General features: G+C 36.5%; 1 long non-coding RNA gene across 3 annotated transcripts in view; it reads left to right on the plus strand.

Annotated features, from left to right (window-relative positions):
• The window catches only part of LOC123593782, a 634,051-nt gene that overhangs the window by 160,479 nt on the left and 447,805 nt on the right, over positions 1-25,767 (plus strand). For all 3 annotated transcript variants that reach the window (XR_006710500.1, XR_006710502.1, XR_006710501.1), the window contains exon 3: positions 11,754-11,831. This is a non-coding gene — a long non-coding RNA (uncharacterized LOC123593782). The remainder of the gene's footprint in view (positions 1-11,753; positions 11,832-25,767) is intronic.

The following is a 25,767-nucleotide window of genomic DNA, read 5'->3' on the forward strand; positions in this document are numbered from 1 at the left end:
GAGGATTTTTGCATCTATATTCATCTGGGATATTGGCCTACAATTTTCTTTTTTGTGGTGTCCTTGTCTGATTTTGGTGTAGGGTAGTGCTGTCCTCATAAAATGAATTTGGAAGAACACGCTCTTCAAATTTTTGAAAGATTTTGAAAAAGATGGGTATTAAGTCTTGTTTAAATGTTCAGTAGAATTTACCAGTGAATCCATCTGGTCCTAGGCTTTTGTTTGTTGGGAAGTTTTTGATTACTCCTTAGTAGTAATTGGTCCATTCATATTGTCTATTTATTCATGATTCAGTCTTGGAACAGTGTATGTTTCTAGGAATTTATACATTTCTTCTAGGTTGTCCAGTTTGTTGGCTTATAATTATTCCTAGTAGTCTCTTATAATACTTTGTATTTCTGTGGTATCACTTGTAACTTCTTTCATTTCTGATTTTATTTATTTGAATCTCTTTTCTTGATGAATCTAGCTGATGGTTAATCAGTTTTATATTTTTCAAAGAACTGGCTTATTTCATTGACCATTTCTATTGTCTTTTTAGTCTCTATTTTATATATTTTTGTTTTTATTTATTTATTTATTTTTAAATGTTTATTTATTTGAGAGACAAGAGACAAAGCACAAGTGGGGGAGGGACAAAGAGAGCCGGAGACAGAATCTGAAGCAGGCTGCAGGCTCCGAGCTGTCAGCACAGAGCCTGACATGGGGCTCAAACCCACGAACCATGAGATCATGACCTGAGCTGAAGTCAGACACTCAACTTACTGAGCCACCCAGGCGCCCCTATTTTATATATTTTTAGTCTGATCTTACTTCATTCTACTAATTTTGGGCTTCATTTGTTCTTTTTCTAGTTTAAGTGTAAAGTTAAATTTTTTATTTGAGATTTTTCTTGTTTCTTGAGGTAGGCCTGTATTGTTATGAACTTCTCTCTTAAAACCACTTAAAAAAAAATTTTTTTTAATGTTTATTTATTTTTGAGACAGAGAGAGACAGAGCATGAACGGGGGAGGGTCAGAGAGAGGGAGACACAGAATCTGAAACAGGCTCCAGGCTCTGAGCTGTCAGCACAGAGCCCGACGCAGGGCTTGAACTCACGGACCATGAGATAATGACCTGAGCTGAAGTTATCCGCTTAACCGACTGAGCCACCGAGGCACCCCATCTTAAAACCACTTTTACTGCATCCCGTAGATTTTAGTAAGTTGTATTTCCATTTTTATTTGTATCAAAGTATTATTTTGATTTCTCCTTTGATTGCTTCATTGAATGAAGCATTGATTGATGCATTGATTGTTCAGTAGCATGTTATTTTATCTTCACATATTTGTGATCTTCTGAGTTTTTTCCTTGAAATTGATTTCTAGTTTTATACCATTGTGGTCAGAAAGGACACTTGATATGATTCAAAATTTCCTAAATTTATTAAGACTTGTTTTGTGGCCTAACATATGATTTATCCTGGAGAATACTCCATGTCCACTTGAAAAGAATGTGTTTTATGTGGCTTTTGGATGGAATGTTCTCTATATATCTATTAAGTCCATCTGGTATAATGTGTTGTTTAAGGTTGATGTTTCCTTATTGATATTCAGTATGGATGATCTATCCATTGGTGTAAATGGAATATTAATGTCCCCTACTATCATTGTATTCCTATCAATTTCTTCCTTTAGATCTGTTAATATTTACTTTATATATTAGGTGTTCCTATGTTGGATGCATAAATATTTACAAATGTTTATCCCTTTATGGGATTGACCCCCTTTATTATTATGTAATGCTCTTCTTTATCTTTTATTGCAGTCTTTGTTTTAAAGTCTACTTTATTTGATATAAGTATAGCTACCCTGGCTTTCTTTTGATTTCCATTTCTGTGAAACATCTTTTTCCATACCTTTGCTTCCCATGTGTGTGTCTATTTACATTGGAAGTGAGTCTCTTGTAGGCATCATATAGATGGTCTTGGTTTTTGTTGTGGTGGTGGTTTGTTGGTTGTTTATCCACTCAGCTGTCCTGTGTCTTTCGGTTGGAGAATTTTGTCCATTTAAATGTAAAGTTATTATTGATAGGTATGTACTTATTGTCATTTTGTTAGTTGTTTTCTGACTGTTTTATAGTTTCTCTCTGCTCCTTTGTTCTTCTTTTGCTCTTTTCTGTTATGGTTTGATGACTTTCTAGTGTTATGCTTAGATTCCTTCCTTCCTCCTCCTCCTTCTTCTTCCTCTGCCTCTTTTATCTCCTATAAGTTTTTGTTTTGTGGGTATTGTGAGCTCTCATATAATAGCCTAATCAGTCTATTTTAAGTTGCTAGAAACTTAAGTTGAAATATATTCTAAAACTATACACTTTCATAGATCCCCACACCCATGTTTTATGTTTTGATGAGACATTTCACATTTAAAAATTTTGTGCATCCCTTAAATGATTATAGTAATTATAGTTATTTTCAATATTTTTGTTTTTTAATGTTTATACTAGCTTTACAGCTGATTAATTCACTACCTTTACTATATATTTATCTTTACCAATGAGATTTATATTTTCATGTGTTTTCTTGTTATTAATTAATGCTCTTTCTTTTCAGCTTAAGAAGGCCCTTTAACATTTTTTTAAGGTAGAATTAGTGGTGATGAACTCCTTTAGCTTTTGCTTGTTTGGGAAGCTCCTTCAATTCTGAATGATAACCTTGTTGGGTAAAGTATTCTTGGTTGGAAGATTTTTTCCTTTCAGAACTTTGAATATATCATTTCATTCCTTTATGGTCTGCAAAGTTTCTGGTAAAAAATCTACTCATTCTTCTTGTGGAGGTCTTGTGGAAATTGTTTTCCTCTTGCTGCTTTAAATATTTTTTCCTCTATCTTCAATTTTTGACTTTTTTTTTTCTTTTTTTAAGTAGGCTTCATGCCCAGTGTGGAGCCCAATGTGAGGCCAAAACTCATGACTGTGAGATCAAGATTTGAGCTGGGATCAAGAATTAGATGCTTAATTGACTGAGCCACCCAGGCACCACTTGAAATTTTAATTATAATGTGTCTTAGTATGGATCTTGGGGGCTCATCTTATTTGTAATTCTTGGGTTTCCTGGATCTGGATGTCTTTTTAATTTTTCAAGGTAGGAACGTTTTCAGCCATTATTTCTTCAAATAAGTTCTGCTGCTTTCTCTCTCTCTTGTCCTTCTGGGACCCTTATAATGCAAATGTTATTTTGTTTGATATTGTTCTATAGATCCCTTAAGGTATCTTCACATTTAATTTTTTTTTTTTTCTGTTCTGTTTGTGTGAGTTCCACTGTTCTATCTTCTAGATTGCTGACCCTTTCTTCTACTTCGTCTAATTTGCTGTTGAACCCTAGTTTTTGACAGCTAAAGACAGCTCTGTGATTTGTTTGGTATTTTCTTATATTTTCTCTTTGTTGAAGTTCTCCTTATGTTTATTAATTCTTCTCCCAAGTTCCATGTGCATCTTTATGACCATTACTTGGAACTCTTTATCAGATAAATTATTTATTTCTGTTTCATTAAGGTTTTTTTCCCCTGTAGTTTTAGCTTGTTCTTTTGTTTAGAACATATTCCTCTGTTTTCTTATTTTGCTTGATTCTCTGTTTCTATGTATTAGGAAATAGCTATCTCTTCCAATCTTCAATAAATAGCCTTGTGTAGGAGATGGACCTTATCTTTCAACTTTGCCCTAGCTCTTGGTTCTCTTTCAAATCCTTGTAATTGTCTAAGCAGCCTGATTATTCATGATAGTTCCCAGTTGTTGAGGGTGTGCCAAGCCCTGTCAGTGTTCCAAAGAGAAGACTCTCAGTCAGCACCTAGTTCCAGCCTAATTAGAAGCCAAGCCCCTCAGGCAGGAGCTTTTTTTTTTTTTTTTTTTTTTTTTTTTTTGCATCCCAGTTAGTTAGCATATAGTGCAACAGTGATTTCAGGATTCCAGTGATTCATCACCTATGTATAACACCCAGTGCTCATCCCAACGAGTGTCTTCCTTAATGCCTCTTACCCATTTCACCCATCCCCCCTCCCACAACCCCTCTAGCAACCCTCTGTTTGTTCTCTATATTTAAGAGTCCCTTATGTTTCATCCCCCTCCCTGTTCTTATATTATATTTGCTTCCCTTTCCTTATGTTCTTCTGTTTTATATCTTAAATTCCTCATGTGAGAGAAGTCATATGATATTTGTCTTTCTCTGACTACTAATTTCTCTTAGCATAATACCCTCTAGTTCCATCCACATAGTTGCAAATGGCAAGATTTAATTCTTTTTGATTGCCAAGTAATACTCCATTATATATATATACCATTCATCATTCTTTATCAATTCATCCATCGATGGGCATTTGGGCTCTTTCCATACTTTGACTATTGTCAATAGTACTGCTATAAACATTAGGGTGCATGTGCCCCTTTGAAACAGCACACCTGTATCCGTTGGGTAAATACCTAGTCATGCAATTGCTGGGTCGTAGGGTAGTTCTATTTTTAATTTTTTGAGGAACCTCCATACTGTTTTCCAGAGTCACTGCACCAGTTTGCATTCTCACCAGCAGTGCAAAAGAGTTCTCCTTTCTCTGCATCCTTGCAACATCTGTTGTTCAAGCAGGAGCTTTTAAGTATACAAATATATCAGTTCCTTGGTACCATGATGAAACTCTGTTATCCTCCAGACCAGAAAATCTAGAGATGTTCCCTGGGTGACAGTTGAAAAAACTGGAGATACAGACAAGTGTATAAGCTCCTTTCTGGGAGACACCACTGAGCTGTAGTAAGGCCTAGAGAGAGCACGAAGAGGTGTCCCTCTGCCTACATTTCCTGAAAGCACTTTGTAGCCTACAGATATGTGGCAAACCTGAAGTCTGCCCTTTAGGCAAAAGCTCTAGTACAAGTAAATATGCCTTTTCAACGAAAGGTCTGGGAGTGTGTTTCAGTTTGCTGTCTGTGTGGTGCCCTGGGGTGGTAGTCTGCCAAAATGCAACCTTCTTTCTGGCCACCAGAGCTAGGTGATCAAGGGGAATCACTTATTGTGGACTGCACATGCTCCCTGGCCTTAGCAAGGCAGCTGGAGAGTGCAGGGCAGGGGCATGCCTGCCTGTTTTCACAGGGAGATAGGAAAATGCAAGGCTGGGGTGCAACTATTTTCTTTAGCAAGCAGTGGGAGAACACAGGGTCTGAACATGTCCATCAAAATTATATTGGTAGAGGGAGAGCACAAAAATAGTGCCTGTCAGTGGCTCAACTTCGGAGAGTGTCCCAACAGGCTCCTGCCCCTTTGGAAGATGCCGTAAGATTACCAAATTAATCATCTTCACATATAGTCTAAATGCTTTTCAAACTGCTAATTTTGCACTGGTCCCTGGGGTGACTGAGTCTGTATACAAGCTCTTTAAGGCAAGTTTCTCAATTTCCTATTGCCCTTTGGGTCTCCTGGATGTTTTCAAAGCCAGATATTTTGTGGTCTCATATTTACGTTGTAGGTCCTAGGTGTTGGAGTGCCTATGGGGCACAAATCCCTCACTCCTCAGAGAGAAGCTCTGGTTTTTGAGATCCTTCCTGTTCCAGGGACGGGATTTTTGGCAAGACTACCTCTCTGTCTCTCCTAACCATCTTGATCTGGCCCTTTTACTGTTTGTTGTGAAGAAGTATTCAGCTGGTTTTAACATCTTTTTTAAGGGGAATTTATTCCATATGTAACTGTAGATTCAGTGTGTCTGTGGGTGGAAGTGAGTTTAGGATCTTCATACACCATCATCTTGAATTATCCTCTAATAATCAGTGTTATTAAATTTTATAGAGAAGGTGGTTAAGGAGATATTTTATGATATGTGATTCTGGAAGCATGTTTTCTGGTTTTTCAAATCTCACCTCTTCCACTTACTAACTTTATGATCTTGAGCAAGTTACTTAATCTCCTTGGGATGTAGTTTCCTCATCTGTCAAATGAGATCCTAAAAATATCTACTGCATAGGGTTGTTATGAGGGCTAAAGGAGTTAATACATATGAAACTTTTTATGCTAGAGATTAGTTCACAATAGCACTTGATAAATGTTTACTTTTATACTTTTGTTTTCACAATATACTCTGATCAAAATTTCCTCACTGTCCATTTTGTCAGTTATTCATACCATATAATATTTCCACAGATTATTTGAAAGAAATAGTTTAATTTCTTCCGTGAACTGATATAAAATTATTGTTACAAAATATCTGGGAAATATGCATTGAAAAGTTACATATATTTTATCTTGTGTGTGTGTGTGTGTGTGTTAGTGTGTATGTAAATGCATGTGTGTGTATGAGAGACATGGTGTAAGCTGATAAGATTCATCAATACCTTTACACTCCATTCATTTTTATGAGCTTTATTTATTTATTTATTTATTTATTTATTTATTTATTTAAAGTAGGCTTCACCCGCAGCATGGAGCCCAGTACAGGGCTTGAACTCACAACCCTGAGATTAAGACCTGAGCTGAGATCAAGAGTCAGACACTTAACTGACTGAGCCTCTCAGGTACCTCCATGTGCTTTTTAAATAATAAAAATAATATACATTGGCCGTTGTCACCCACTCTGTAGAGGTAGATGAACTCTAACCCAAAATTTGATTTTGATGCTGTAAGTGATGATATCACACATGTACCGAGTGGGTATGAAAAGGTTTATTACTTGAAAATGAGCTTTCTGTGAAATGCAAGTTAGTGCCCTAAGCAGGTCCAGAGATAGGGTGAAATAGAAGGGAAAGGAGGTTGGTTTAGCTTTTACTGTAGTTAGGGGATGGGTCGAGGGCATGGGTTCTGGCACATGGCCCAGGGATTATGTGGTTTGAACTTCCCACTGGCACCAAAGGAGGCAGCATCTAGGGCTTTTCATTAGCTTGGCCATTTGAGGGACAGAAAAGGAAGGGTGGTGATGGACGTTAAAAGCTGTTGGCAGTCAAACATTATAAATGGAATCAGATTCTTTATTACAACTGTAGAAAACATGAAATATTTAAAAGTCATAATGCAGAAATTAAGATCTTTGGTAATCATCCAATCCGGATACATATATATGTGTATTTTCTGTCTGCATCATTCTCTATTTGGATTATTCTTGGCAATTTAAAAATCCCAGAACTTGATTTTTGTAGCTATCCTTTAGCCTTTATGAATTATCATAAGCCTCACATTGGTTGTGCTGAACCAAAGAAAAAAATAATTTGGGTTGTGAATCTTCTGGAAAAATCGAATTGTCTTATGGGCTTTCCTCTTTTAAATTCCAAGCCATTTAAGATTATCCATAGTAATATGTAATAGATAATATCAGTTTCAATCAATATATTAAACAAATGACAGTATAATTTCTGTTTATATCATGTTAGTCTGGAGCCCCAGAATCAACATCAGTCATCCAGACAAAACCCATACTTAAATGATCTGAAGTGTTTGTATTTTTTTAACCTTACTCATTACCCATTTTTAGAATTATTGTGTTTCATATTTCTATCTTTTTTTTGTACATTTTCTTTTTTGACTGGGCTAAATGTGGGTCACATTGACTCTAGAGAACTCTAAATATAGTTGTTTTAAGAAATACCTTTTTTTTTCCTTTTAATGGAAAAGATTACTCAAAGAATAGAAATTTGAAACTTTCCCTTTCTAGAATAATATAAAGTATTTAACAAAAACCATGAGGTTGTTGATGGCACAGATACAAGGTGCATGAATCAAATATTCTGAAAGTGTTGTTTTGTTCATATTTTAAATAGTATAATACATTAATCAGGCTAGGAAACTTTCTAAAACTATTCTGTTATAAAGTTTAAAAAGTTTAAAGTACAAACTCTGTACATATATTCTAGAAATAACTCTAGCAGGCTTGCAATGAGTCAGATGAAGCCAATAAATATGCTATTTAAGGAAAATTCTGCCGTAAAATTTTATTTATTTATTTATTTATTTATTTATTTATTTATTCACAACATGGTTGTTAATTGCCTAGATAACGATGGTGACTGATGTATAGTCCCCAATTCAAGGAACTTTCGCTCTAGTAGGGTAGCAGACAAGCAGTCAAATACAATGAAGTGTGATATACATTAGGATAGAACAAACCAGAACCATACTATTAAGTTTGTTGAAGAATTCATTGTTGTATAATATTCACTTTTCTTTTATTTGTGTGACCTTGAGATTTTTAAAAATCTATTTGCATCTTAGTTTTCTCATTTGTTATGTATATCTGTTATACGTGACATATATTTTTTTGGTAAAGATTTAGAAAAATGCACAGTACTGAACACAATGCTTGTGTATTTTAAGTGCTTGGTGAATAGTAGCTATTAATTAGCAGTACCCAAATTCCTGATTGTTGCACAACTATTCATCTTAACAAGGCTTTAGAAATATCTTAAAATTGGTAAGAGGGAAACACAATTTAATTATGGTTTGGTTATGTCACTTATTCCTTTACTCCAAATTCTTGAGTGGTTTTTTATTACTTTTCTAATAAAGGCCATTTACTTTTCTTGTATTTTGAGGCCCTCAATAATCTATTGCTCAAGGTTCCTTTTTCAATAAGCCCTGCACATGCCTCTTCGGCTATTCCTTAAGCGTAATCTATACTTCCCTACTCCTCTTCCTCCACTCTTACTCTATAATAATAATAGAAACTAATATTTATTGAGCACTATATAACAGGCACTCTGTAAAAGATTTTACATGAATCATCTTAATTTAATATTTATAGCATCTTTATGATATATTTTTACATTGTCCCTGTTCACAAATGAGAAACCAGACCAAGTTTTATAGCTAGTAGGAAAGATTGCCAGAATTCTGTCACTTAACCGTTCTTAACCATTATACCCTTCTGCCCTTACCCAATCTGCTTGATGAGCTTAATTCATTCTTCATGGCATTTTTGCAATTTCAGCTGCTGTAGAGATCTTTTCCAGTTGTCTTAGCTAAAGTTAACCTTTTGTTTCCACATATACCTGGAGCGTAAATTTAAACCTATGTTACAGTGTACACCTTATTCTAATTTCTATTCCTGTTCTTCATGTAAATATCTCCTGAATGCTACTCAAACAGCCTGAGTAGGCATCATGTCTTAATTGGTTTTGTGCTTCTTGGGGGGCCACACATTATGCTTTACACTTCAAAGACCAAGTTAAATTAAGTTACACTGAACTGTTACCTGAACTCTGAAAATATTTTATTATCCATGTTAAGGTGTCTTTAATGAGTGTAGACTCAGTCAGCAGAAGAAAACTTGTTAAAATTTACAGATTGTACAGATTGGTATGGTTAATTTTGTGTTAAAGGTAAACACTTCCACTCAGTAAATATGTGTTTAAAAGGTAGCAGATGATGCAAGTATGATAAAGGTATCAATAGTACTGTTCTAGTTTCAGTAGTTCATACTGGGACAATTACATTCCTCATGGTCAACCAGACCATAATGTTAGAAGGAAACTTTAAGAGGCAAAGCCATAGTTGTCTTGATTGCTAAGAGTCCCCAATTCCTAGAACTGTGCCTGGATGCATAAATCCATATTTATGTGTTTGACATTAATTAAATGTTGAGCCAACTTAAATCTTTGAGAAACAAATGGACTATCAGTTAGTCAAATGATGAGTCAAACAAAGATTTAATTCCAAAGACTTCATTGCTTAAAATGTGCCGTTTAACTCGTAACTTTCTTTTCTTTTTATATTGTTATTCCAAGCTGGTAGTTATATGTATTATAATTCTCAAGGTGTATATTCAGTTTTGTTTCTGTGCTATTGTCAAATGTGTAGTAAACCAAAATGGAATGTATTCATTTTTCCACAAGATTGCATTAACTCTAATTTTATGATTGCACCTTTCTCTTTGCCTGTCTCATATCTATAATCTTTTGTGCAGTTTCTGGAGCTGGACTCTCAGTGTAAATCCTTATCTGAAGCCTACACTTCACCACTAGCTTCCTTTGGAGTGAGCCTGGCAGCACCATTTCTAGTTGTGGAACTGACAAAATTCTGAGAGATAACCAGATGCATCAGTTACTTTTCATCATTTATAAAAATAGGCTTTTGAGCAGAACTGTGCCTGTAGCCCAGAATTACAGTGTGAGGGGGCAGGCAATAGGGCATTTTAATGATTTTCCCTAATGGAAAATCTCTTTGTGGGATATGAGTAGCATGCTTTTTTTTTCTCTGACAAAGCGATAACTCTGTGATTCAAGATTACATCCTCCTGATGGAGTGACCACTGTTATCTGCTGGCTGGGGAAGGTTTCACCACCTTGTCTCAAGTGAAAGTGGGAGGGGAAAAGATAGGGTAGTGAATAAAAAGGAGTGGAAAGATGGATTTCTGGTCTAAGAATCCTGTTTTCTTTTTCCTTGTTATCTTGAGGTTTTTGTGAATGTTCACAAATAAGGACATTTACTAAAACATTTCATAAAGAAGACTAATGCAATTGGGGTGCCTGCGTGGCTCAGTCATTTAAATGACTGACTTCGGCTCAGGTCATGATCTCACAGTTTGTGGGTTTGAGCCCCGCTTCGGGGTCTGTGCTGACAGCTTGGTGCCTGGAGCCTACTTCGGATTCTGTGTCTCCCTCTATCTCTGCCCCTCCCCAACTTGTACTCTTTTTCTCTCTCTCTCAAAAATAAGTAAACATTAAAACATTGCAAAAAAAAAAAAAAAAAGAAGACTAACCCAATGAGTTCATTGGAAATCCCAGGAAACATGAAATAGCGAAGGATTTCTCTCCTCGCCCTTTTAATTTGGTATGTGCTTCCCTGGCAGGTAGCCACATACTGCCTGGAGCACAGACTCTTTGAAACTGTCTTGTGGGAGCTTGTGGGTCCTCATTTATCATCTGGATGTGGTCACAGGAGCCAGCAGAAGTGAAAATAGAACTCTTTCCAAGTCACTGGAAGCCCCGCAGGAGTCCTTGGTAACAAATGGGAAACAGCAGTGCTAGAAAATGGATTTCTTTTAAAGGCAAACACTCCAGGAGTCATTAAAAAGTTTCCATTTTCAAGCTCTGTCATAAAATGACTTTCCCCCCCTCCAGAACATATACAAATTATCCACATTGTCATCAGGTATATTAAAGTTAAGTTAGATGTTTGCATTTTGTAATATTTGGAAAAATCATTTCTTTTACTAAGTTCTGTGCAAACAAAGCTACTTCCCATGCCACTAAATATGTTATGAAAAGCTACTTCTAACATTTTAGGACTTAATTGTTTAATCAAGAAGACTCAGATAGTCTATATAGGCCAGGGTTACTGGATTCAGACCTTATAGATTTCCTGATATCTTAAGTATTCTTGTTTGTTTAGCTCATTCTTTTCTTTTCTTTTCTTTTCCTCTGTGCTTACAGAATACCCATGTGAATAGGCAATTTATTGAGAGAAGATGATTGTATGAAAATGATTCTGAATATTAATCTTTACATTATCATTCTTTGGTCATGAACCTTAAATATTTTTGGGTTTTATTCTTTTCCATTGAGAATATTTTGGTGTTGTGTTGCCTTTAATAGAGAAACGTTCCACTGTCCTTGGCCTACTTATCCCTCCACCCCCACTCCATCCCTTGACACCTCCTTCACCCCATGGAGTCTGCTGCCTCTATCATCTTTCTGTGGTGCTGAATGTATATAGCTTCTGAAACACTTTGGAATGAAAGGTGCTATGAAATTGTAAAGTGTTTTTATCACAGAGTTCTGCCAATATGTCTCGATCCTGACATGCAACACCTCTGCTATTTCAGTGTTGTGACGGGGACACAGCTGGTCCTGAGAAGGCATCATATTCAGACAAGCATGTCAGATTGCATTCATTACTGTGGGTGAGTCTGAAACTTTAGAGCATCTACCACATTAAACATAGGTGGGCAATGCATAGAAAAAGAAGGTTAGTGCTTTGTTATTCAAAGTGTGGACTGTGACATCACCTAGGAACTTTTTAGATATATACAACCTCAGGCTTTGCCTCAGGCCTTCTGAATCATAATCTGCATTTTAACAGGGTCTCTAGATTATTTGTATACACATCATTGGTGTAGTAGATATCTGCTACTTTTGTCTGTCCTGCATTCCTGATTCTTGTAACCATGCCTCCTACCCCGTCTTATAAGAACTGTTCCTTTCTCCCTCAAATTGTGTGATTCTGGTGGGGTTACCAATCACAAGGCCCCAACTTTTTGTCTATGGAGGAGGCCACAAAATTCAGGTCTGGACATTCAAACCACAGTGATTGGTCCAAGGGTGGCCACACAAGATCCAGGCTGGGCCAGCTAAGGTCCTACCCTGTTTCTTCACATTGAAGTTGGGTAACATTCTCAAATAATTTTTATTTCACTAGCTAGAAACCTCAGAGTATTTTTCTAGAATGCTGCTCATAAAGAAGTCCTTCTTAATTACTGGGTTGTGAGTTTCAAAGCAATAACTTTTTTGAGGAAATTGTTCAGAGCCCTCTTTGTCTTGGGCAAATAAGCATTATGACACCATGCTTCTGATTGTCACAATTTCTATGTTTCCTTGATAGGAGCATAAACATGTTGACTCTTTGGCTTAAAGAGTGACCTTTCTAAAGCTGACCTTTCAGCCTGCTGTAGGGTAGCCTTTATCATTGACTTCAGCCAGTCTGAGTTCAATATTTGAGCACTTGCTAGTATCCTCAAATGCCTCTTTATGTGTTATTCATAGGACAGTAGTGACAACTTGGTAAATCAACTTACTAGTTTTTTAGAGGAGATATTAAATTTGAAGTTTTTTGTGCTACGCTTCCATCTGTTACAGAATAAAAATGTTTTAAAATTGATGATTCTAGGGGCGCCTGGGTGGCGCAGTCGGTTAAGCGTCCGACTTCAGCCAGGTCACGATCTCGCGGTCCGTGAGTTCGAGCCCCGCGTCGGGCTCTGGGCTGATGGCTCAGAGCCTGGAGCCTGTTTCCGATTCTGTGTCTCCCTCTCTCTCTGCCCCTCCCCCGTTCATGCTCTGTCTCTCTCTGTCCCAAAAATAAATAAACGTTGAAAAAAAAAAATTTAAAATTAATGATTCTAGAGAAAGTAGAAAAACGTCTTCTAAATCAGTGAAGACTAATTAAAATTTGCTTAAAATTGTTTTGTTATTGTGTGTATTTGATTATGTGATTGAAAACCTCAGTATGGTAATGGAAATTCCATTTTCTATTTAATTTTTGATTGACTAGTTTATATGATGTGCTGTGCTATAGGAGATACAAAATTGAATGATTTGATTTTTGCCTCCAGATATTTAAAACTTTGAAATAATTTCACATTTAGCCATGTCATATCAGAGAAAGCTTCCTCTAGTATTTATTTTGAAGGAGGTCATCAAGTGGACATAACCACCAGTTGACCCTCAAGTTGGGCCCAGGCAATTGGAGACTCCTAACCTTCTCCTATATACTTGAAACATGTGTTCTGATTGTCTTTGCCACATTATAGACTGCCTCAAGGACACAGCCTTGAGAAAGTAATGTGTTGTTGAGACCATCAGGATGGAATAGGTGATTGAAACCAGTTCAGGCCTTTGTATAAACTTTTAAGATTCTGGTGGGTGGGTATGGAGATCTACTCACCTTGTCGCCACCCAAGATAAGCCTTGTAAGTAAATTCCCATGCTAAACCTGTCACCTACCAATCTGGTGTGGTCTCCCTTTTTCTCTGATCTCTCCTTGCCCTTCACATACTGGACCAGTTTCAGATTTCACCCAGGAAATTCCCAAGTTTTTGAAACAACAACCTACTGGTATAATGCTAGAGTAGCAATATAATAGATATTCATGAAGACTTTTAGATAATACTCTTTGGACTTACTACTTCCTATCCTATCATTACTATCTTGGGGACCTATAACATATATAGTTTTGTTTATACTGTGGTTCTTTTCAAATATAAGTGCAACTTGGGAATTATAAAATTGAGGAGAGGGGTGCCTGGGTGGCTCAGTTGGTTAAGCATCCAACTCTTGGTTTTGGCTCAGGTCAAGATCTCATGGTTTGTGGGACTGAGCCCTGTGTTGAGCTCTGCGCTTAACAGTGCAGAGCCTGCTTGGGATTCTCTCTCTCTCCACTCTCTCTGTCCGTCCCCTGCTCTCTCTCTCTCTCTCTTTCTCTCTCAAAATAAACAAACATTAAAAGAATTAAAAATAAAATTGAAGGTAGAGCCATTTTCTCTACATGTATTCTATATAATGTATATATGTAGACAATATGTAGATAATATGTATGTGGCATGTGAGTAGTGTACATGTTAACTCATTATTAACCAAAATGGTTGGAGGCAGAGTATGGCATAGTGCACTGTTTCTCAACTTTTTTTTTTTTTTCACAATTATCCTCCTAAGTAGAAAAATAAAATTAAATTTAAATTTTCTTCAATAAGAGAAATTAAATATTAAAGAAAAAGATTTCATCAGCAAAATTTAACTTTGGAGGGCCACAACCCATTGTAGTATCTAAGCATTTTTTGATGTCTACTTCCTTTAATTTTTATTTCCTTGGAGGTGGTATATATAACCTCTACTGAAAATGTATGACATAGGGTAAAGAACGGGTCTTTTAGTGTCAAACAGACATGGATTCAAATACCAGCCCTACTGTTTATTAGTTGATGGCATTGGGTAAACAACCTAAACTTTCAGACCTCTAGTTCCCCTATCTACTATGTGAGAATAATAAAACCTATCATGTAGGAATGTTGTGAGGATTAGATAAAATGTTGGTAAAATGCTTGGCATTTTACTATGTAGTAGCAATTACTGGTAAGGTTAATTAGTCTGAATATCATTCTCTGACTCTGTCAGATAGCGATGAGATGATAGTAAATATTGCCTAATATCCACATGGTGGTAAGTTAATCAATATTCCTGTAGACCAGTGGTTTCCAAACTTGGTTGTACATTAGAATCATCTCAGGATATATTAAAAAATTTTAAGCTCAGGTCACACTGGGACAAATGAACTTGCAGTCTTTGGGGTGGAAATATAGGCATTGGTATGTTTTTGAATCTCCTAGATAGTTTGGATGTGAAAACAAGTTTGAGAACCACTGCTTCAGACATTCAGTCTAAAGTTTGAAGACAGCCAGATAACTGTAACAATTCACCTCAAGGACATGTTACCTGAGATTTAAAATAAAATATCATAGAGTAGTTGAAAGAACAGCAGTTGCTTGGGCTTATCATAGTACTAAATAAATTGCTATCAGAGGAATGCCTTTTTAAAAAATTAATATATTAATAACATATGACTTAAAAACAGGTAGTTTTCAGTTTCAGAAAACCATGAGTAAATAACCCTGCAGAGTTCACAGTCTTTGTGGCATGTGGTATTTCTCTTTGTGAAGGGAAAGGCATATTTTCCAATTTGAGGCATACCAGAGCCTGGACAGCATGTCACAGCTAAGAAGTAGGCTTATGATATGCTTTTCCTTTTATTGAGAGACATGTCACATGTCACAAAAGATTGTGGCTTAACTATAACTAATTGGCATTGACCAGGTAAAAGAAAATATTCCATTTTAATAAGAGTAAGACAAATGCTGTATTTTATATGTCATATACAGCATGTGAAACAATTCTTACTATATTTATTCTTGGTGTTCCATGGTTTGGTTTCTAGAGTTTCAGTTAGTGATGGTTGTCCATGGAGTGATAACCTAATTTTCATCAGGGAGTTGATGCTTTGTCAACACAGGAATGTCGGGAAGACCTATAACAGAACAGACATCTAAGATGGGGTATGTGGTAGACAAAAATGTCTGTGACAACTCCCTACAGGGTCTTCATTACAGATGACTTATTTGTCCATATAGGGAGGAAAACAGGTTTAAAATCAGCCCCATGGAGATGAATGGACCAAAAAAACTGAATAAGATACAATTCAGACATATAAGAATATTTAAGAGATACAAGTAGCATGTTAGGCAAACAATTGCCTATGATAGAAAATGATTCACCTTTGAACAAAGTCTGATGTGTTGAATAGTTTTCTGGTACATATCACCGCCTAATTCTGATTTTGGTTGAAATTTAGGGATTGCTAATGGGTTTGAAATGGAAGGAACCCTTTAGAATGGCTAGCAGAGCTGGTGTGAGAATTGACCGACAGGAGGTCTTGACCCAGGATTCTGCAGAAACGGTCAGAGAGAAGAGTAGAAATCATTTTCTATTTATATCTATCACAATGCTATCATTGTCTTCCAGGTAGTGACTCAGTCTTAAAAATTAGTCAGTTAAGGTCTCTGGTGTAATAAAAACATATATTTGTAATCCAAATCTAAGAAAGCCCTTTAGCAGAGGTGAAAATTAGTTTTGATAATGGAGAAGACTTCCTAGTACTTGAGAAATTATGATATCACAAAATTAAAAATCTGATTTTAGTGCATGAGGAATGGGCAGTTTAGATACAAGTCAATTTTCTATAGATCAACTTTTTTTTCTGGTAAATATAAAATATGAGACAAATATAGAGTATGAGATTATATAAAGTATGAGATATAAAAACTATTTGCTTTCGGTTTAGGGACAAGAATTAAACATAGTCAATATAAACATCTATTACAATTTCTTAATTGATTCTCTCTCTACTTGTTTTGTGATTACTTCATTATTTTCATTTATGTTTCTAACATTTGCATTGAACTTTATATATGAGTAATTACTTTCTCTCTTCTAATTTTTGTTAGCAATATTTTTTAGATTTTAAACTACTTCTCTTGCTGGATGGATAGCTAAAGGCCATGTCATTTGAAATTGAGCATTTGCAATTTCTGGGCACTTGCATACCTTTCATTAATTGCTAGTTGTTTTGAAAGATCTTTCCATGAAAAAAAAGCTGTTATTATTTACAATGAACAGTTGTCCATTGCCTTTTTGGGATGAAATTTCCTGAAACAGTAGGGCAGAAATTATTAATTACAATTGCCAGAGAAATTAATTACCCTTAATCATAGAAATTGCCACATGTGGAAATAAAATAGCTTACATTTTATCACATGTGAAGGTAACTTGGGTTTAACCCAACACTCAGTCATTCTCATCATTTAAAAATGATATATATCATCTCTATTTCATTATAATTCTATTTGCAGTTCAGTGGATAGTAACATTTTCCCATAATTATAGAGGACCCTTAATTACTCATAATCAAAATGAAGTGTTAGCAGACTAATTTCTCAATTAGGCAGTTTTTTTTTAACATAATTTATTCTGCCAGGAGTTAAAACACATCAAATATGTTAATACCTTCATGGAAAAGCATGATACCAATTCAAGTGATTAATGTATTTATTGAAATGACAAGAAGGTGTGAATTTTCAGGAATAGTTGTTGGTGATGCAAGTTGTCTCTCTTCTAAGTTTTATTTCAGATTTTATAGAACTTGTTAGTCACTGGTCATTCATTTAACACATACTTAGGAGCATCTCCTATTCTTTCCCAGCTTCAGTTTTGAGGTGGTCAGTAAATGTCTTACTCCGTTCATTTGGGATAAAACAAACACATACACACACAAGAACACAAATTCACGGAAATATTTTTAAACACGCACCCACACGCATATTCTCCTGAGGTGTGCAGTGACTGGAGAAAAGACAACCTGCTTAGGGGCAAGGTCTTGAGAATGCATGGTGGGTTTGAATGCTTGATGTGGAAAAGAGAAATAACTGGAATATAATTTAATTTGATATGCCATTCTATTTTATTCTGAGTTTTATAAAAATGTCTTGGCAGTAGTAACAAACACTGAGAACAGAAGAAATTATAGAAAATGCTTTTCTGATAATCTGGGATAGCTAATGTTCAGTTACTGAAAAGTTCCTCCTTTGCCCCCAAAAGAGGATTTTCCCTAATCAGTTGCCCATATATATATATATATATATTTTTTTTTTTTAATGTATTAACTATATCAAAGGACTATGTCTTCTAGCACCTGAAAGAGGGTAGTTCTGGACTCACTCATCCTATTCAGTTAACATCTCAAATGAAGATGAAGTCCATCTTTCTTTTGGCTTTGACAGGAATAGAAAGAAGACATATACTACAGCTATGCTACAGCTGAGGGCTACTGTGTCTGATGAAAGAAATGAATCTAGAAAGGATATGAGAGTCAATTTTAAGAGTGTTTAGAAAGAAGTATTTGGGAAAAATGTGTTTCTATTAATAATTTTGTTTGGAGTTTTAGGTTACAAACTTAAGTTCTAAAATTCCTCTTCTGTCCCCTCAGCTAAGTGCTAGAGGTGGGGTAGTTGGAGCTGTGAAAGATGCTTCATTTATCTAAGGTTTACTCAGAAGTAAGGTGATCTTAACAAGAACTGACTCAGTAGCAGAAAGAAGAGTGGTGTGGGGATGTTACCAGTGTGAATTAGGACTAAGGCACCTAAGTCAGAAGCAAGGAGGTTTGGGAAATATGAGACCTTGAGTGACTGTAATGAATGTTTTCACACATGCACCAGAACCTCATAAACAGAGATGCCATTTCTGAGCCTCTTTTAATGAAACAGTGCTTCTTTTCTTGAGTATGTAGGTGGGCGAAGCAAGCTTTGTGGTAGTGTGAATCAGTCTGAACCAGCTGATGTCAGGCATGAGGCTGACAAGTAGAGCGTATCTTAAAATGAAAACTGATAACTTTCAATGTAGAAATGCATCTCAAGGTAAAAAAGAGAAAAACAAAAATTCAATCTCCTTCCCCTTTGGGACTAGACACTACTAACTTAGTGGTATATAGCTTTCCAGTTTTCTTCCTATGTGTAAATGAACCCATGTTCCTGCATATATAGAGCTTTATTTATTTTTTTACAAAATGAGCTCATATAACTGCTTTGAAGCATGCCTATCCCATTTAAAAATATAAATATTTTTTACATCAATAAATTAGTGTCTGTGTACTAGTCTAATGTATATCTTGTGTAAAATGGAATTTTCACTTAATTCTTTGTTTTTGTACATTTGAATCATACATTCTTCAGAAAACTTGTTTATTTGTTTGATTTATAGCAGAGTTTCTCAGTCGCAGCACTATTTGCATTTTGGGCCATATAGTTAGTGTTGTGGGTGTGTTCTATGCATTATAGGATATTTTGCAGCATCCCTGACCTCTACCCACTGGATGCTAGCTGCACCTCACAGTTTTAACAACCAAAATTATCTTCACATGTTGCTCAAAGTCTTGTGTGTGTGTGTGTGTGTGTGTGTGTGTGTGTGTGTGTGTGTGTCTAAAATTGCCCCCTGTTGAGAACCACGGATACAAAGGAAGAATGAAAATAGACATTAATAGATACATCTGTGGTATGAAAAATATGTGAGGTTTGAAAATAGCCAGATTTGATTTCAAATTTTGGCTTTGTCATTTACTAGCTGTGTAAATTTGGTTATGTGAATGACAGAGCTAAGATTTGGAAACATATTTGGTGGAATTTAAGGGGCATTAATGATAATTCTCTGTATGCCCAAATATCTCCTTTATAGGATTATCATGATTCTGTAGGTCCTGAAATCCCCCTGCAGTAAATTCTCTGGATTCCAACATTGTATCTCCACAAGTTCCCCCAAACTATTACCTCTCTGGAGGGTAGGTAACATACTAAGCTTTATGGGTAATTAATCTTTCAACAAGTTTTTGATCAGAGAGAAATACAGTTACACTGGGTATAGGAGTTGGATGACTATGTGGACAAGAGACACGTATGAATGTTTCTTGGCCTATAAGCATACAATTTGACTCTGGCCAGCCTAAGGAGTTGGAAGGAAATTAGGAAAGTTCTTAGAGAATTGAAAGGAGGACAACAAGTAACATGTGGAAAGAGTAGAAGCAGGGTGCCTCTCCTGTGGATCAGGAATTTGTTGTCATTCTTTATAGGGCTTTGCCATTAATGTGATTCACCTCCAAGTCACTGTACGTACATCTTAGTTTAGAATTTCAATTCTAATGAGAGATCACCGAATGGTCCAGTTTTGGTCAGATGTCTACTTCTGGAACAATCAGCTGTTTCTATAGGATTTGGGTTGTATAAAGATGTGGCCTCTCATATCTTATACCTATATGGCCATTCCCAAAGAGGAGAGAGTTTTGTGCTAAGAAGTTGTTTCTTCAAGTATCTGCCACAGAAGAACAAAAGAGTGTATGTTGGTGAAGATGTGAGTCCTGGTTAGAAGGGAGAAGGATCAAGGGCATCAAAATAGTTCACTGACTTCCCATTTGCCTTTGAGATTAGTTAATGGATCTGCCCTTCACATTAGACTGTTAACCCACTTATGTCAGGCACCATGCTGACTTTTTAACAGCTATCTGTGGCTGGAAGCACCCAGGATAGTTACTGACAGTAGATAGCTGCTCAAAGTACTATCTCTAACAAAGCTTTCTCTAATCATTCCCTTGTTGATTCAGTTATTTTCCTTGAACCCATAACATACCGTGTTCATGTTTACCATTTTATTCAACCATGCTACATTGAAATTGTTTTTTCTGTTGCAACCACTAGACTTTGGTATCCCAGAGGGCCAGAACTCTCCCTGTTCATCTTTCCTCCCAGAACTGTACCTGGTAAAGGGCAGGATCTCATTTCATATTGGTTGATTGAAATATGCCAGGTATCTGTATTTATAATCTGTTATACTTGGTCAGTGGTTCTCATCATGTGAGTTTCATATGTTGAGAATAACTGAACTAATGAATGAATTAATGAGTGTCTTGGCCAGCTCTGAATTTAAGGCTTTGAAGTACAGCAACATATGTTGTGAACAAAAATCAATTTCAAAAACACAATTCTTGAAGTAACCTTGTGGTTGATTAAAAGCATTGTTAACAGTATTGTTGCTATGATCAATATTAGTGTAGACTTCTATATTTCAGGAAAATTTTGTTCTTGGGAAGTAGTATGAAACAGTACTACTCAATCATGGTGTTGTGACATGTTAGAAGTGAGGCTGTATTTGTTACCAAATACAGTTGAAGGACTGAAGCTTGAAAATAATTTACATTTGAAAATATATTTAGAACAGCCTCAAGGTTATCTCTGTGATAACATCACTCTCACTCTCTCCGATGCTGATATGCCTTTTAGGAGGAGTGAAGTGCACTATATCTAGTGTCAGAAGTTGTTTTGGAGAATATGTCTCACATGTGAGGCTCACATGTTGAGAACCACTGCCTGAGGTCATGGGTCACAGATATAGTCATTTGATGAATCTTATAAATTGTCTTTTTTTTAAATATATATATATATATTTCCTGTTTTTCTAGATCTTAAGAACAGGGACCTGATAACTTTAATTCAGGGCCAGAGTAGAAAATATTTCCTGGAAAGAATGGCTGAAGAGATTGTGGATGGTACTTTCTTCATTGGCCCCTTTGAGAACCTTGGGGGATTCAACAGCCATGTAAATGTGGCTCTGTCTTTTCTCTTTTCCCCTCAGAATAGCAGTAGCATGTACTCAGGCCTTTCATTTCAAATATAATGCTACTTCTGGAAGTGAGGTTTCTATTATTTCTACTAAGACAATCACATGTGTACTGAATAGATGTAATCCAAGATTTACTTACCTTGAAAAGGGTTTTACTACTCCCTTACCTAGTCCAAATAAATCCAGCCATACTTCCCTGATTTTGGTCATGATATTTTTGCTTGAATCTATGTAAAGTCTATATTTTTCCACTTAAGCTCACCTCTTGGTGAGTGATTAAGAAGTCTATCCACCTAGGGGTGTCTGAGTGGCTCAGTCGACTTTGGCTCAGGTCATGATCTCACTGTGGGTTCGAGCCCTGCATTGGGTTCTGTGCTAACAGCTTGGAGCCTAAGCCTGCTTTGGATTCTGTGTCTTCCTCTCTGTCTGCCCCTCGCCACTCACACTCTGTCCATCTCTCTCTCAAAGTGAACAAAAAATTTAAAAAAATTAAAAAAATAAAAGAAGTCTGCCCTAGTCCTAATTTTTATCTTTTCACTCTTCTTCTCCATTTTGTCTTTCTGACAATCATACCCTCTGTTGCAGTCTAGAAATGTGGCCCTTTTTTGTCCTTTAAAATCAAACTTTTAATCCTTATCTCCTAACCCTTATAACCACCCTGTGTGGTGGTATTCATATGGCCCCCTTGTAAGTAACTCACTTAGGCTGTGACGGGTGGAGAAAGCACTCACACTCTGCTCTGTGGGGATCCGTAGCCCACACCTTTCATCATGTTGCCTCTTCTCAGCTTGCTTCCTACTTCTCTTTCCAGAATAATGATAAAGCACCGGTAGTGCTCCTGTGGGAAGAGAGTTCTAAAAGGGAAAGAGGTAGGTTACTTTGGTTTGTCTTTAGTAAGGGGAAGAATAAAAGTAATATTCTACAATAGGGGTTGGTCAACTTTCTCTAAAGGGCCAGATGGTAGATATTTAGGCTTTGCAGCTATATGGTCTCTGTTGCAACTATTCAGTTGTGCTGCAGTAATGTGAAAATGGTCACAGACAAACAAGTGGCTCTGTTCCAGTGATACTGTTTATAGACACTGATACTTGAATTTCATATAATTTTTACTTGCCATGAAATATTCTTCTTCTTTCATTCCCCCCCCCCCAACATTTAAAGATGAAAAAAACATTCTTTGCTTGTGGGCTGTACAAAAACAGGGGTGGGCCAGATTTAAGGTTCCCAGATTTGACATTTATTATATATTTGGGATTTATTTATACTAAAAAATTTTTTGCTTATCTGAAATTCAAATTTTACTGGGTATTTTGTGTTTTATCTCTCAATCCTGTCTGGCTTTGTTCTCCAGGCCATCTTTTGCAGATCCCTATTCTTTTTTTTTAAAATGTATTAATTTTTAATTTATATCCAAGTTAGTTAGCATATAGTGCAACAATGATTTTGGGAGTAGATTCCCTAATGTCCCTTACCCATTTATCCCATTCCCCTTCCACAATACCTCCAGCACCCTCTGTTTGTTCTCCCTATTTAAGAGTCTCTTATGTTTTGTCCCCCTCCCTGTTCTCATATTATTTTTGCTTCCCTTCCCTTATGTTCATCTGTTTTGTATCTTAAACTCCTCATATGAGTGAAGTCATATGATATTTGTCTTTCTCTGACTAATTCCTCTTAGCTTAAAACCCTCTAGTTCCATCCACATAGTTGCAAATGGCAAGATTTCATTCTTTTTGATTGCCGAGTAATACTCCATTGTATATATATACCACATCTTCTTTATCCATTGATCCATCGATGGACATTTTGGCTCATTCCCTACTTTGGCTGTTGTCGATAATGCTGCTATAAACATTAGGGTGCATGTGTCCCTTCAAAACAGCACACCTTTATCCCTTGGATAAATACCTAGTAGTGCAATTGGTGGGACGTAGGATAGTTCTATTTTTAATTTTTTGAGGAACCTCCATACTGTTTTCCAGATTGGCTGCACCAGTTTGCATTCCCACCAACAGTGCAAAAGAGATCTTCTTTCTCTGCATCATCGCCAACACCTGTTGTTGCCTCAGTTGTTAATGTTAGCCATTCTGACAAGTGTGAGGTGATATCTCATTGTGGTTTTGATTTGTATTTCCCTGATGATGAGTGATGTTGAGCATTTTTCCATGTGTCGGTTGGCCACCTGAATGTCTTCTTTGGAGAAGTGTCTATTCATGTTTTTTGCCCATTTCTTCTCTGAATTATTTGGTTTTGGGGTGTTGAGTTTTATCTTCTTCAATTCCATCAGTTGCCTTTTGGTTTTGCTGATTGTTTCCTTCGCTGTGAAGAAGCTTTTTATTTTGATGAGGTCCCAGTAGTTCATTTTTGTTTTTGTTTCCCTTGCCTCCGGAGACGTGTTGAGTAAGAAGTTGCTGCGGCTGAGGTCAAAGAGGTTTTTGCCTGCTTTCTCCTCTAGGATTTTGATGGCTTCCTGTCTTACATTTAGTTCTTTCATCCATTTTGAGTTTATTTTTGTGTCTGGTGTAACAAAGTCGTCCAGTTTCATTCTTCTACATGTCGCTGTCCAGTTTTCCCAGCACCACTTGCTGAAGAGACTGTCTTTATTCCATTGGATATTCTTTCCTGCTTTGTCAAAGATTAGTTGGCCATACGTTTGTGGGTCCATTTGTGGGTTCTCTGTTCTGTTCCTTTGATCTGAGTGTCTGTTCTTGTGCCAGTACCATACTGTCTTGATGGTTACAGCTTTGTAATACAGCTTGAAGTCCGGGATTGTGATGCCTCTAGCTTTGGTTTTGGTTTTTGTTTTCCAGCATTGCTTTGGCTATTTGGGGTCTCTTCTGGTTCCATATAAATTTTAGGATTGTTTGTTCTAGCTCTGTGAAGAAAGCTGGCGTTATTTTGATAGGGATTGCTGCAGATCCCTATTCTATAATTCATTCTATAATTCTGCATTCAATTCTTGCAAAATATTTCTTTGGTTGCATTTGGTGGAGGGGTGAGGGAGATTAAACCCACACATACTTTGTCCATCTAATTTTAAATAGTGATATGATTGTCAGTTCTAATGGGGTTTTCAGATGTGGGAGGATATTGATGTATTCAGAAACCAGTGTTTCCAGAAAAATAGTCATGACATTAGAGCTTAGGTTTGCTTCAGAAATTTATAAGGCCAAGGTGAAAAAGAGTTTTGACACTTAACTATATGATAAAAAATGTTTGTTGTAAGGAGGAATGAATAATATTGTCTTAAGCTTTCATTGTACTAGCTAAGATAGTGACTAATTATTGAAATATTGATAATAAAATATCTGTGCTAGCAGTTGTCCAATTTCTTAATATTCATACATTCAATGAATATTTATTGTGTGCTTCCTATTTTCCAAGCAGATTCTAAGAGCTGACTATATAGTAGTAAAAAAAATGGACAGAAGCTCTTGTCTTCAGGAAGTTTATATTCCAGTGGAGGAAAATAAACAGAAAACAAGCAAAATATTTATGCTGTAGATGAAAAGGGCTATGGAGACAAGTCAAGAAAAGGAGAATAGTATTGCTGAAGAGGGTATGGATTGTACTTTCCATAAAGGAGTCCCTGAGGGGGTTACAGTACAGCAAGGACTTCAGGGAAGTAAGGGAATGAGCCACGTGGCAACTGGGTCAAAAGCATCCCAGACAATGGATGGGCTACTACTAAGGCCCTGATTGTTTGAGGAACAATAAAGGGGCCAGAGCAACTTAAGCAGAGTGAACAATGGAGAGAATAGTAGAATGTGAGTTAGAGAGGCAACAGGGTGGAGGAGGCGGAGGGTGTGATGTGAAGATTACGTAGGACCTTATAGAATTGGCTTTTAGTTTGCTGAAGTGAGGTGCAATTTTAGGGTTTTGAACAAAGTGATGACATGCTTTTCTTAATCACTTATGTGGTACTCAATCATTCTGAATGGCTGTGTATCTAATAGGTTAGAGAGAACAAGGGCAGAGGCAGGAGGCAAGTAAGGAGACTACTGAGCAATCCAGATGAGAGATGATGGTGACTTGGATAAGCACAGTGGCAGTGGATATAGTGTGAAGCCAGATTATGAGTGATATGGAATGTAGAATTGACAGAATATGCTGATGGATTCAGAGTCAGGTGTGAAAGAAAGGAGTTAAAGATAACTCCCAATTTTTGACTTGAGTAACTGGGAGGCTAAGGTTCCTATTTACTGAGAAGGAGAAGACAGTGGGAGGAGAAGGTTTGGGAGAAAAGATCAGAAGTTTGGTTTAGGACAAGATAAGTGTAAAATGCATGTAAGACTTCTAAATGGAGATGTCAAGTAGGCAGCTGGATATATTAGTCTGGAGTTCAGAGGAGCTGTCTGG

Source organism: Leopardus geoffroyi, chromosome B1, assembly GCF_018350155.1.
Source record: "Leopardus geoffroyi isolate Oge1 chromosome B1, O.geoffroyi_Oge1_pat1.0, whole genome shotgun sequence".
NCBI lineage: Eukaryota > Metazoa > Chordata > Mammalia > Carnivora > Felidae > Leopardus > Leopardus geoffroyi.